The sequence below is a fragment of the Polypterus senegalus genome, chromosome 11 (genome assembly GCF_016835505.1).
Source record: "Polypterus senegalus isolate Bchr_013 chromosome 11, ASM1683550v1, whole genome shotgun sequence".
Taxonomy (NCBI): Eukaryota; Metazoa; Chordata; class Cladistia; order Polypteriformes; family Polypteridae; genus Polypterus; species Polypterus senegalus.
This window is the reverse complement of record NC_053164.1, coordinates 799487-812878: the sequence shown is the minus strand read 5'-3', so window position 1 is coordinate 812878 and position 13392 is coordinate 799487. Positions and strand designations below refer to the sequence as shown.

Below are 13392 nucleotides of genomic sequence, written 5' to 3'. Positions count from 1 at the left end.
CTAAATTGGCACAGACACCTGATCTCAAGCCACCACTTCCCAAGAAAGAGGCCGTCTTTGGTGTGAAACACTAATGAGTGTGTTCTGTTCATTCCACCTACACAGCTGCTGTTGCACGTAAAGCAATGCAGTCAGATCCCAGCTGGGAAACATTGACACTTTGGCACTTGGTGTCAAAAACACATATCGTTAATCCTGTCCGACCCTCTCTAGCACTGCTTGATTTACACTTAGAATGTCTTTCTGTTTCTGGCAGATTTCTCTTTGCCTCTTCCTGGTCTTGGCCATCTGCACTCAGTGGAAATAAATGACATGCCACCAAGTCAGAGAGGCCCTAAACCCACCATCACATCCTCACATCTGCTCTGCTGTTCTCTTCATCTTCAGAAATGAGAAAGAGGTGATAAGTTCCACAGTGCACTTGTCATGGTGATTATGGTGTTTCTGGCAGGTTTCTTCCTCACTTTTTCTCCTCTCTTCCTAAATTGGCACAGACACTGATCTTAACCACCTTTGGTGTTACAGATGAATAAGTGTGTTCTGTTCATTCCTCCCAAACAGCTGCTGCTGCACATAACTCCTGTTCGACCCTTTCAAACACTGTTTGATTAACACTTAGCATGTATTTCTGTTTGTGGTAGATTAGCGTTTGTATTTTTTCCTGCTTTTTTCCACTGTTTTCCAGTCTCTTCCTGGTCCAGGCCATCTGCACCCAGTGGATATAAATGACATGCGACCGAGTCAGAGAGGCCCTAAACCCGCCATCACGTCTCCTGTCCAAGTCCTCATTCATATCTTGTCAGATCCCACTGGCCTAACAGATCCACGTGAAATCCCCATTTTTTTCAATCTAGCAACCTTATGGTGTAGTCGTAACTCTTGAACGCACTGAGACATTTACTGTCAGCTCCCCGGGGGTCTCCTGTGTTCATGTCCTCACATTAATTATAAGTGACTAATCAATTTGGTATTCCAAAATTGAATTTTAAATCAGAGCTTCCTCTACTTGTGTCTATTTGTGTCTATTTTAGTGTGATCAGCCTACTTTGTGGCTGCTGTTGCACGTTATCACCATAAAATCCATAGTAGGAATGAACAAAAGACACGTAAGGTAATATTTGAACTGGTTTTATTCTTCTTGCTTGACTCTAAATGAGAATGTGGCTGGATAACTGGATGAAGTTAACTATATGCCACAATGGTACAGTCATCAGAAAATAACAGCCTCTGGTGGGTATTAATGGGATCCACAGTCAGTGCAGCAGGCACTGGAGAGATGTCCTGGTACCTTCGAGCTATGGCGCATCTTTATGTGATCCAAATAAATAACATGCAAGCTATAGCACTACTTTATGTGAAAACAGCAGTGTCTGATGAGAGAATGAAACTAAAAAAAAAAAAAAAACCCACAAAACAAAGCTAACCTTTAGAAGTATACATTTATACCGGCTGTTACACACTGACTGGAATCAAATATATGTTTTTATTCTAAAATAGTAAGAATAAAAGCAACTCACTTCTCGTTATATTTTTGAATTGAAGCGCACTTGTTCTGTTATATTCGTACCTTTTGTGAAAGTGTTTATTTGATATTTGGAAATCAGGCTTAACACATTATACACTTCATGTCTACATTTTGTCAATTATTACTAAAACATGAAAAACATTTTAACAATGTGTTTACTGTATATAGATTGTTGTAGACACTGAACACACATGAAATTCTTGTGTTCCAAATAACGATATAGTACACTGCTCACAAAAATTAAAAGAACACTTTAAAGAAACACATTAGATACATCAGATCTCAATATGAAGTTGGATATCTATAAAAATAATGACAGGGCAATGTCTTAGGAACAAAAGGATGCCAAGTCTTTTAATGGAAATAAAAGTTTTCTGCCTACAGAGGGCCCAATTGTGTAGACACCCTAAAATCAGAGTGCAATGAAGATGTGGCAGGCTAGTCCATTTTTCAAAACTTAATTTCTGCTACTCAAAATGCTTTTCAGTATCTTGTGTGGCCCCCACGAGCTTGTATGCATGGTTGACAACGTCTGGGCATGCCCCTAATGAGACAACGGATGGTGTCTTGTGGCATTTCTTCCCAGATCAATATGAGGGCATCCCTGAGCTGTTGTACAGTCTGAGGAGCAACCTGGCGGCGCCTAATGGACCGAAACATAATGTCCCACAGATGTTCTATTGGGTTTAAGTCAGGGGATCGTGAAGGCCATTCAATTGTTTCAATTCCTTCATCCTCCAGGTACTGCCTGCATACTCTTGCCACATGAGGCCGGGCATTGTTGTGCATTATTAGGAAACCAGGACCTACTGCACCAGTGTAGTGTCTGACAATGGGTCCAAGGATTTCATCCTGATACCTAATGGCAGTCAAGGTGTCTTTGTCTAGCTTGTAGAAGTCTGTGCGTCCCTCTATGGATTTGCCTCCCCAGACCATCACTGACCCACCACCAAACTGGTCATGCCGAATGATGTTACAGACAGCATAACATTCTCCATGACTTCTGCAGACCCTTCAACGTCTGTCACATGTGCTCAGGGTGAACCTGCTCTCATCTGTGAAAAACACAGGATGCCATTGGTGGACCTGACAATTCTGGTATTCTATAGTAAATGCCGATCGAGCTTGAGGACGTTGGGCCCTGAGACCACCCTCAATTCTGTTTCTGATTGTTTGGTCAGAGACATTCACACCAGTGGCCTGCTGGAGGTCATTTTGTAGAACTCTGGAAATGCTCATCCTGTTTGTCCTTGTCCAAAGGAGCAGATACCAGTCCTGCTGATGGGTTAAGGACCTTCTATGGTCCTGTCCAGCTCTCCTAGACTAACTGCCTGTCTCCTGGAATCTCCTCCATGCCCTTGAGACAGTGCTGGGAGACACTGCAAACCTTCTGGCAATGACACACATTGATGTGCCATCCTGGAGAAGTTGGATATCCTGTGCCACCTGTGTAGGGTCCAGGTTTCGCCTCATGCTACCAGTAGTTACACAGACCATAGCGAAATGCAAAACTAGTGAAGAAACAGTCAGAAAAGATGAGGAGGGAAAAATGTCAGTGGCTTCCACCTGTTAAACCATTCCTGTTTTGGGGGTCATCTCATTGTTGCCCCTTTAGTGCACCTGTTGTTAATTTCATTAACACCACAGCAGCTGAAACTGATTAACATCCCCCTCTGCTACTTAACTGACCAGATTAACATCCCAGAAGTTTCAATGACTTTATGCTATACTCTGATTAAAAAGTGTTCCTTTAATTTTTTTGAGCAGTATATTTATTTAAGGTGTCATTTTGCTTGACTTCTCACTCTATACAACTCCAAGCAACTGACACACAGGTAAACAGACTTAAACTGAGAAAACTGTGTGCCGTAGGGGATGTGACAGCAGACTAAATGTGTTGATAAGCAGTAAACAGCAAGTAAAGGACAAAAGATGCTGACAAGAGTTGAGAAGCGATATAAGGTGGGACAGATCTACGAGTTTTTTCATAAGCTCTGGTAATTCTAGTGTTAAAGTCACTTGGTTTATGGGCAACTTCAAAACACAGCACGAGAGAAAAGAATGAGAAGTCAAACTCATGTTAAAATTGAACATGTTACAACATGGCATAAATAAAGGCAATCGTTTTATGGCCCGATATGATGATTGTTTGCATCGCTCGGAATGACAGACAGCCTGACTACAGCCCACATTGTATTGAAAAACTCATCAAAAAATTCTTTATTAGACAGTTACCTTATCAAAAGATCTTTACCATACAGTGTTCTACTCTCTTACTAAATGAATCTTAGCCTGAAGAAGTCTATTATTTTTTTACATTTAAGATGGCTCACTTAAAGGTTTTCAATGGTGTTTCTTGTCCTAGTGTGTATATAAACACAGGGAACTCCAGTCTCTGCATGACATCTCACCTGAAGAAGGGGCCTGAGTTCCCTCAAAAGCTTGCATATTGTAATCTTTTTTTGCCAATAAAAGGTGTCATTTTGCTTGGCTTCTCACTAATGAAAGTTAAAAAGGCACCAAGTGCTGATGCAGGGTCGCCCCAAGACTAGTGTTTCAGCACACACCTCCAGACTTTCAGGTTTGTATTCCTTTTCCAACAAAGAAAACATTCTGTGTCTCCACTCTGAACTCTCCCAACGTTGATGTGAATCTGAGGCCGACTTTGATGAATGAAAGTCAAGAGACGAAGAGTACATTTAATGAAAATAATTTAATGGCTTTTGCACAATCAGGGTGTCAGGTCACAACTTCAGTTCACAGGCAGTCCACCGTGTAAGGCCTGTTCAGTAATATGACCTCACAAAAACACATCTGGTGGTATGGATGGTAAGAGAGACCCACGGAGTGATATGTGTGCTATTTTTAACAATACTCTTCATATCAATCAAAGTGACACTCCAGAAAACTTGACTCACGACACCATGTTAAGACCCTCGGAGTTTAAGAGAATTGTGCTCTAACGTTATATATTAAGACTAAGCTTAGATGTTACATGTTCAGGCAGTACTTTATGTACTCAGAATGTCATTTAAATATTCACCTTACACTCACTGGCCACTTTGTTAGGTACATCTGTCCAACTGTTTCTTAACACAAATATCTAATCAGCTAATGCAGTTGGACCTCGGAGACATGATGTCAAGACCACCTGCTGACATTGAAACTGAGCATCAGAAAGGGGAACAAAGGTGATTGAAGTGACTTTGAACGTGCTGATGAGGTTTGTTGGTCTGAGTTTTTCAGAACCTGCTGATCTATTGGGATTTTCACACATAACCATCTTTGGGGTTTACAGACAGTGTCTGAAACAGTGAGAATATCCAGTGAGCGGCATTCCCTTGTTGATGTCAGGGGTCCGATCAGAATGGCCTGACTTGTTTGAGCTGATAGAAAGGCAGCAGGAACTCAAATGAGCCCTCGTTACAGCCATGGTCGGCAGAAGAGCAGCTCTGAACACACCTGCTGCTGTAGCCTGCTTCAAGGTTCGACGTGCTGTGACACTCCTATTAGCTAAGAACAGGCAAATGAGGCTACAGTTCTAACGGGCACAGCAAAACTGGACAATAAAAATCTGGGAAAATGTTAACTGGTCTGACGAGTCTCAATTTCATCCCACTCAGCATCAAAGGTTTAGATGTGAAGACTGTTAGGAATACCAAGTTCCTCGGTGTGTACATAACTCAGGAACTTACATGGACACATAACACTACATCACTAATTAAGAAAGCCCAGCAGAGACTACACTTCCTGAGGCGGCTGAAGCAAGCAAGTCTTGCCCCTTCCATCCTCACCATGTTCTACAATAGTGTTTTGACCATTTTCTGGTATTGGAACTGCAACATATGTGACAGCAAGCGCCTGCATAGGATAGTGAAGACAGCAGAGAACATTATTGGGGTGCCTCTCCCTTCACTACAGGACATATTTTACAAACGCAGTGTCCGCAAGGCCTGCAGCATTGTGCAAGACCCCTTACACCTCTCACATGGAATTTTCTCACTTCTGCCATCCAAGAGAAGATACTGCAGCATCAAAGCCAGATCTGCCAGGCTGCAGGCGAGTTTTTACCCCCAAGCTGTCAGACTCCTTAACACCATGCTGCCCACGGGATCTTCCACAGGGCCTCAACCACCTCGAAAAACAGAACTTTTATACATGCAAGCCACTTTCGTGTAAACTGAGAACTGAAAATTTCATACTGACCTTAAAGTATTTTGACACTCTTGATATCCTTCTGCTGCAAAACATTCTGACCTGTCATTGTTTACACGTCTTAATACAGAAAGTATCAGTGTATGATAATAGTTGTTTATCTATATCTATTAATTATTTATTACATTACATATCTATTGACTATATTTATGTATCTAAATTGCAAATACCATAGATTGCATCGATGTTCATATTGCTAACTACACGTCAATATTGCTTCTACTTCTTTGTCTTGTCTTTGCGCAATGTCTTGTCTTGTTTGTGTTTAAATTTTAAATTTCAACTTTAATTCTATTTTTAAGGTATTATTTGCACGTCATGTTGTTACTCTGTGGACCTTGAGCATCACACTTTCATCTATCTGTTGTAAAAGGAATAGACTCAACACACTTAAAAAGGTTTGGGGCAGTCATCCGTTTATTATTCCTGGCTGCAAAAGATTCTTGGTATACAGAACATCTCTGTATTCAATTAGTCCAAAACAGAACTGGGAAAGGACAGGAAGTGTTGTAAGGGAACTGGAAGTGATGTTCTTCATTAGTCAGAGTAGGTGCCAGAAGTGATAGTCTTCTGGGTGCCGGAACTGGAAGTGACATCATCTGTTTTAAATCAGACAGGTCTTCCCGCAGCTGGTCTGTTGAGATAACAGGAAAAGGTTTATAGTTTCTTGTTCTTTGCTTCTGCATATTCAGTTGCCGACTTTACATACTCACAAATTGAACATAATTCTTCTTCTCTTTTTCTTCTTCTTTTGCCATATCTCAGTGTTGTAATTACACATTGACATGGGCTCTAGCATGAGGAGACATCAAACGCCACAGATCTCTGTCTTGGGCCGTCTGTGTTATATATGGCAGTCCCATGTCATATCTTGAGAGTGCTGTCGACACCCATTGTCATTCTTGGGGTCCCTCTCTTGTTGGTTCCATCCACTCTTCCATGTAGTGTGATGTTAGCAATCCTGTTCTTGTCCGTCCGGAGTACATGACCTAGCCACTTGTTGTCGTTTGTGCACTCGTTGCACTATCGTTTCTGTTTGGTTGAGGGCTTCCCTGATGTCTTTGTTTCTTATCTTGTCTATGATGCGTACTCCAAGTATCTTTCTGAGCGCTGTCATCTCAAACACGAGCAGTTGTCTTTCTTCAGCACTTCTAAGAGTCCACGTTTCGCATCCGTACAGGGCAATCGGTACTATAAGCGAGTTGTATAGTCTCATTTTGGTTATCTTATTGATGTTCTTGTTTTTCCAGATACTGTCCAGGTCACTCATTGGATTTAAGAATATGGCTATTCTCGTTCTGATGTCTTTCGAGCTGTCGCACGTTGTGGTTAAGGTTGATCCTAAATACTTAAAACTGTCTTCATGCTGCAGTTTCTTTCCTCTGAGCAACATGCCCTCTTCAACTCTTTTCTTTGTTTCTTGCTCAGGCTTTGAGCTCAGCAGCATCCATACTGTCTTGGTGTCACTTATCTCTTGTCCGTATCTAGAACTGACGCTTTCCACCTTATTTAGCAGGAGTTGTGCGTGACTGCGGAGTTCAGTTATAAGACCGATGTCATCAGCAAAACGAAGATTGTTAATCGTTCTGCCATTTACGCATGCTCCTTTGCTTTCTAATCCGTCGAGTGCCTCCCGCATAATGTGCTCTAGATAGATGTTATAGAGATCCGGCGACAGTATGCAGCCTTGACATACTCCGACTGCTAGTTTGAACCACTCTGTCACCTCTCTTCCGACTCTTATGGCACTCTGCGTTCGCTTGTACAGGTTCTCCATCAGACTGATCAGCCTTGGGTGTATGCCGTAGTGATGTAATACTTTCCAGGGGCCTTGGTGTCACACTCGGTCAAATGCTTTCTTGAAGTCGATGAAAATCAAGTGAAGCTCTTTATCCTGTAATGAGAGATACTTTTCACATAACAGTCTGAGTGAGATGATCTGCTCAATTGTACCACATCCTGACCTGAATCTGGCTTGCTCCTCCGCCATTTGCACTTCTATCGTGTTCTTCATCCGGCTCCTGATAATCTCCAAGATGATCTTACTTGCGTGACAGATAAGGCTTATCATGCGGTAGTTCTTGCCTTTAGTGGTGTCCCCTTTTTTTGGAATAGTAACTATAAGAGACTTAGTCCAAAGCGTCGGAAATTTTTCTGTGTCCCATATCTTGTTGCAGATCTTGTGCATGATTTGAACCATTGCTTTCCGCCGCTTTTGATTAGTTCTCCTTCAATGTCGTCTTTACCAGGAGGTTTCCGTATCTTGATCTTCATAATGGCTGCTCTTACTTCGCTTTCAAGATGGTCTGGCTCTTCTTCCTCTCTCTTGCAATTAGGCCATAATTGTTCAAGAACGTCACCATCCGTTTCAATGTTTGCATTGTAGAGGCCTCTACTATATTCATACCATCACTTAAGAATGTCGATGTCCTTGGTGAGCAGGTTGCCATCCTTGTCTCTGATGTTGTTGCACCTTTCATTCAGCTTAACTCCTTTCTTGAGCGTTTTGACCTTTTGAAAGAGAGTGCGCATATCATTTTTTCGGCTTGCTTCCTCTGCCTCGCAGCACTGTCTGTTAAACCAATCCTCTCGGTACTCCTCAATCTTTTTGTCTATGATGATCCTGAGCTGTGAGTATAGTTGTTTCAAATTCTCGTCCTGTGGATTATTGTTCTTCATTGCCTTCGCAGCTCATCATTGGTCAGACAGGTCAAGCACTTCGTCACTAATCCATGGGGTCTTTCTGTGGAGTATATAATTATAGGTATACTTTAATAAGAAATTATGAAATGTTCATAGTTTATTTAGATTTATATACTTTGAACTTCAGTTATTTAGAAATGATTGTATATATTCAGAATCTTGAACACTGGAACAAACATATGTAATTTTTTTTATTTTCAGCCTTTCACTTTACATATTGAAACATTAACTTTATTCAGGCTTTCACTTAAAATATTCTGACTTTGACTTTATATAATTAAGAATGAGTATACTTGGACTTTGACATTAAATTCTTGGTAATTAATTTAAATATTTAGATTTTCACTTTATGTAGTATTGAATGATGTTAAAATTTTAAATTGCTTTATGTACTCAGTAATAACTAAATAATCAGAACTGTCTGTAAATAAAGAGGCTAAAACTTTAAATATTCAGACTTTGACTTTCTCAGTCAGACTGTTGTCCTCAGCTTTTTTATTTCATGGTCTTTGCTGCCACCTACTGGATATTGATGCAAATGTCAGGCATTAATTAAATTTCAAATTCAGACTTTGACTTTATAAATGTACATAAATATTATATAGAATGGACGTCAAGGCAAAGTTCCAAGAAATTGACAAAGTTAAATTGGTTCACTCACCTATGTGGGAACTGAAGCACAATAGCCGAAGGATGTAAATTACTGAAGGTGTCACAATGAAGGTGGTCTTTAGGAGTGCCAGGTCACTGCAGCCATTGAGGCCAGTCCTAGACTGTCATTTAGATGTAGTGGCCAGTCTCTAATGACAATGGCTTGACTAGGAATTAATAGAATTCCTAAAGCCTACAAAACAACTTGTAATCCCAGCCCACCTTAAATCCCTTTGCACCTCTCGTCTTGTAAATATGCCGATCAAGACAAGCAGAAAGCAACCTACTATTCCATTCCCCCAAGCAGAACAGGCACAAAGTTCTCCCAGCTCAAGCCTTGATTATGTGGGAGTCAGTAACCTTGAGTTGTATAGAGAAATAAAAGATTGTTACTTGGAACACATGCATTTCACGTGTGTTCCATTTCTACAACAATCTAGTTAAACACTTTGTTAAAACTTCGTTTTTCATATTTTAGTAATAAATGATAAAATGTAGACAAACTGTATAATATGTGAAACCTGAAGTCCAAAGATCAAATAAATACTTTCACAAAACATATAAGGATGATACAACAGCTTCTGCAGCGCAGCAGTAAGAACTGCTAACTTTTAATCAAGAGTACCTCAGTTCAATCCTGACAGCCTCGTAAATGTACAGTTTTGAGTACTGAGCTGCTCTTATTGTTAATATTGTACAATAAAAACATACACTACAATCCAAACTGTTTAATTAAAACAAAGCATCGCGAGGGCCGGAGAGTGGTGTTGACGCAATGTGATTACTGCCCAGTGCTCTGAATGTCAAAGTGAAGAAATTCAATGAAGCGTGGGTAAATGGCGGGAGTAACTAGGAACAGTTGGGTCCAGGCCACATACCTGTTTTACCCAGCTTACTATCTAGCGAAACCATTGCTGAGATCTGAACTCGGCAGGACTAACACAGTTGGCTTCTGTGTATAAAGAGGATGAAACATATGGAATTGATAATAATGAGACTTGTTCTCATTATAATATGCTGTGAATATGCCCAGGATTCACAGTTATAAGAATTGTGTGGTCAAGGGTGATAATATTACAAGTACAGACCAAGTCACACACAGATGTGACCAAATCTAAAAGGAGCAACTCAAACGATTGTTGGGAGAACAAAGAACAGCAGAATGAAAGACCTGATTCAGAAATAATGCCACACATGGATATGGTATCATCAAGAGATTCCAAAGTAATGGGAACCCACACCTGACTGTGGCTCCCATCATCCAATCTAACCAATAAAAACTTTAAGAACTAACAAATGGTAAAATTACCTTTATTGAACAGGAGCGCCATACACGTATTGCTGGTAGGCCTCCAAATATGTCTCTTACCTGAAGGGCATAGTTGTAAGGTTTGGGTTGATATATAATTCTCTATGTTTCTGAGAAATAATTACACATGGATATAATGTCTCAAATACCCTCCTTTTACGTCAGCCCAGGAGGTTAAGGTTGAAAGATATGGGTACAAAAGTGTCTCTGGATGGACTTGTCCCTAGAACTCTTTTTTAGATCTAGGCTAGCTCACCAGCATCGAAAGAGCACCAGCCAATTTAGATTGACATTTAAAACTTCGTACATGCCCGATCCTATAAGTATTGTTCCACTAAAGGATGTATTGTGATAAGATGAATTAAGCATATAATTATATTTAATGATGCATATTGAATACCATGTATTCTAATTTATTTGTAATCTTTTCTTGTTCTAGAATGGAGACCAATATAATAAATGAAAACACTGGGAATACCCTGACGATTACCATCCCGGAGGACACATACTACTCTCTCACCTGTGGAGATCTGATAGACTCTCTGCATAGGCTTATCAGGCACTATAGGATCAAGCATCATGAGGTTAAAACCATCTTCAGATGCAAGAAATGCTTTAAAACGAGCTATAATCATCATACCATTGCCTGCCACCAAGCTAAATGTAGGACAGGCAAAAAACACCCCAAGGTGAAACGCTTCACCTGTCCGACTTGTGGTGAGCAATATAATAATAATAGAGGTTTGGGCCAACATATAAGACATCGTCACCTTGAAAGTGACACTGCAGTCACTGAAGATTTCGATCAAGGTGTCACTGAATCCAATATTGAAGATGAGGAATACTCCCTTATTCATCTCTTCACTTGAGTCTGTGGAAGTGAACATAACTCTACCGTTGCTCTGACAGACACTCATTACTGAGAATGGCCTAGAACTAAACTTGGCTGAATTATGGAAGGAGAATTTTGATAATCCAACAGAAAAAGATTTGGTTGGAGGACACCACAAATCTGCTCAAAGAGCTTTTTGACAAAATTGAAAGCAAGAAAGTAGAGGCATGTAAACCCAGTAGGCCTTCTACGAAACATATACCAAAAAGAATTATCAAGAAGTACTTGTACAAAAGAACTGAAACCTTGTACAAGAGGGACAGAGCGCACTTGGCGTCGGAGATCCTGGATAGCATCACCCGGAAAAAGTGTAAAATTCCACTAAGCAAGATATTCAGACATTTTGAGGGGATATAGGGAACACATAGTGAGACGGCTTCCATCCCCATCTGTATCCCAGCGCAATGTATAGACAACTCAACATTCTTGGCTCCAATCTCGATTATCAAACATGACTCTGCAGCCGGTCCCGATGGAATCAATAAACAAGATATTATTTCCTTGGATAATGAGAACAAAACTTTGACGAAGGTGTATAATCTATGGCTTCTGGCAGGAGCCATTCTCGGGCCTTTAAAAATTGCCAGGGGCCACATACAAAAACAACACGTATGCACAGAAATGATGCGCAAGAACTTTTCCACATTCAAATCGTGATGTATAAAACGTACACTGTGCTACTGTTCCTGTGTGGCTACACCTTATTTTCCTGACGCGGCTTTATAAATACACTGAAACTAACCGCATATTGTTTATTATTGTAACGCATCTGTATGTAATTAACTTGTGACAATATAATGGTCCAGGGAACAGCCATAGTAATCCAAATACCATAACTGCTTTAGCGTTGTTACTCTAACTGCATCTTCTTCTTCTTTCAGCTCCTCCCGTTAGGAGTTGCCACAGCGGATAATCTTTTTCCATATTACTCTCATATTTGCCACGGCAAAACATTTCAAAGTCTTTCCTCTATGGACCTCGCGGTTCAGAATCCGTTTCATCCCAAGAACTATAAATGCACTCAATCAATTGCTCCTTGTAGAACTGTTTGTACTTATAAGTACAATTACCTCACTGTAAACTTGCACTACAGTTATAATATCGCACAACCGGAGCCAATTTATAAATCGCGTATTTACATACGATGACGATATTTTTAAGGTGAAATGCAGTAAAATATGTTTATTATATTATACAGATAAAACTTTAACTTCATTTAAATAATCTATATTCTTCACTGGGAGTGTCTTGAAGGATAGAATGATTAAACATGTACTACGAAGATATTTCAATGTTCCTTAAACATTTTGAAGAATTGGCGCTCTAAGCTTACAGATGGCTTAACTTCTATTACAGAGATGATTGTGTGGCGATTGGGTATTTGGGGAAAGAAAAGCAAGGACTGCAGTGGCGGCTACGCCAATATATATTGAATATAAAACAGAAAGAGAAAGTAACAACACAGCTTAAAACGCAGCGACAAATTCCGGGAAAAGTTAAATGCTTGTGTAATGAGCATGAGGCGGCTATGCAGTGTCTGCAACAGACGTGGCCATCCACCGTGCATAAGCTACCTTACTGACATTGGTGGGCGAAGGAACCACCGATTCTTCCTCTGCCCAGTTCCACCACAAGCCTAGAGCCGCCCCTGAGTACTGCTGCAATAAATTATTGCATTGAAGGTCGCACACAATCACTGCGCAGTGAAAACCATGTTTAATAAAGTGCTTTAACTTCTATCATCATGAAAATGATATCACGTATTCATCTCAGTATTTTAGTTATTCAGAGATCTGTAATGAATTCTGTGTCCAGTTGGAGGAAGCCGGTTTAAGAAGCAAGTAGTGATTCACACACACAGAGCACATAGAAGATCAAATACAAAACAAAGCATTTAACGTGCTACTTCAGTTACGATGGTATTTAAGAAACTAGTTAATTAAACGATATTAAGATGATGTTTATGATGTTCTACTTTAATGACAAAATAAACTACATGATTAAAGTGGAAATGTCGAGATTGAAGTTGACATTTTGTGCTTTTTCCCCACTGTGTGCCTAATAAGCTGTCATATGACACTCAGACAGTGGGCTACA

The 13392-nt window shown here is 40.3% G+C and overlaps 1 long non-coding RNA gene across 1 annotated transcript in view; it reads right to left on the bottom strand.

Moving 5' to 3' along the window:
- Positions 1 to 3789: 3789 nt before the first annotated feature.
- Positions 3790 to 13392, bottom strand: part of LOC120538643 — a 14914-nt gene continuing 5311 nt past the window's right edge. The window contains exons 2-3 of the long non-coding RNA XR_005635488.1: positions 6356 to 6359; positions 3790 to 3801 (exon numbers count right to left, since the gene is read on the bottom strand). This is a non-coding gene — a long non-coding RNA (uncharacterized LOC120538643). The remainder of the gene's footprint in view (positions 3802 to 6355; positions 6360 to 13392) is intronic.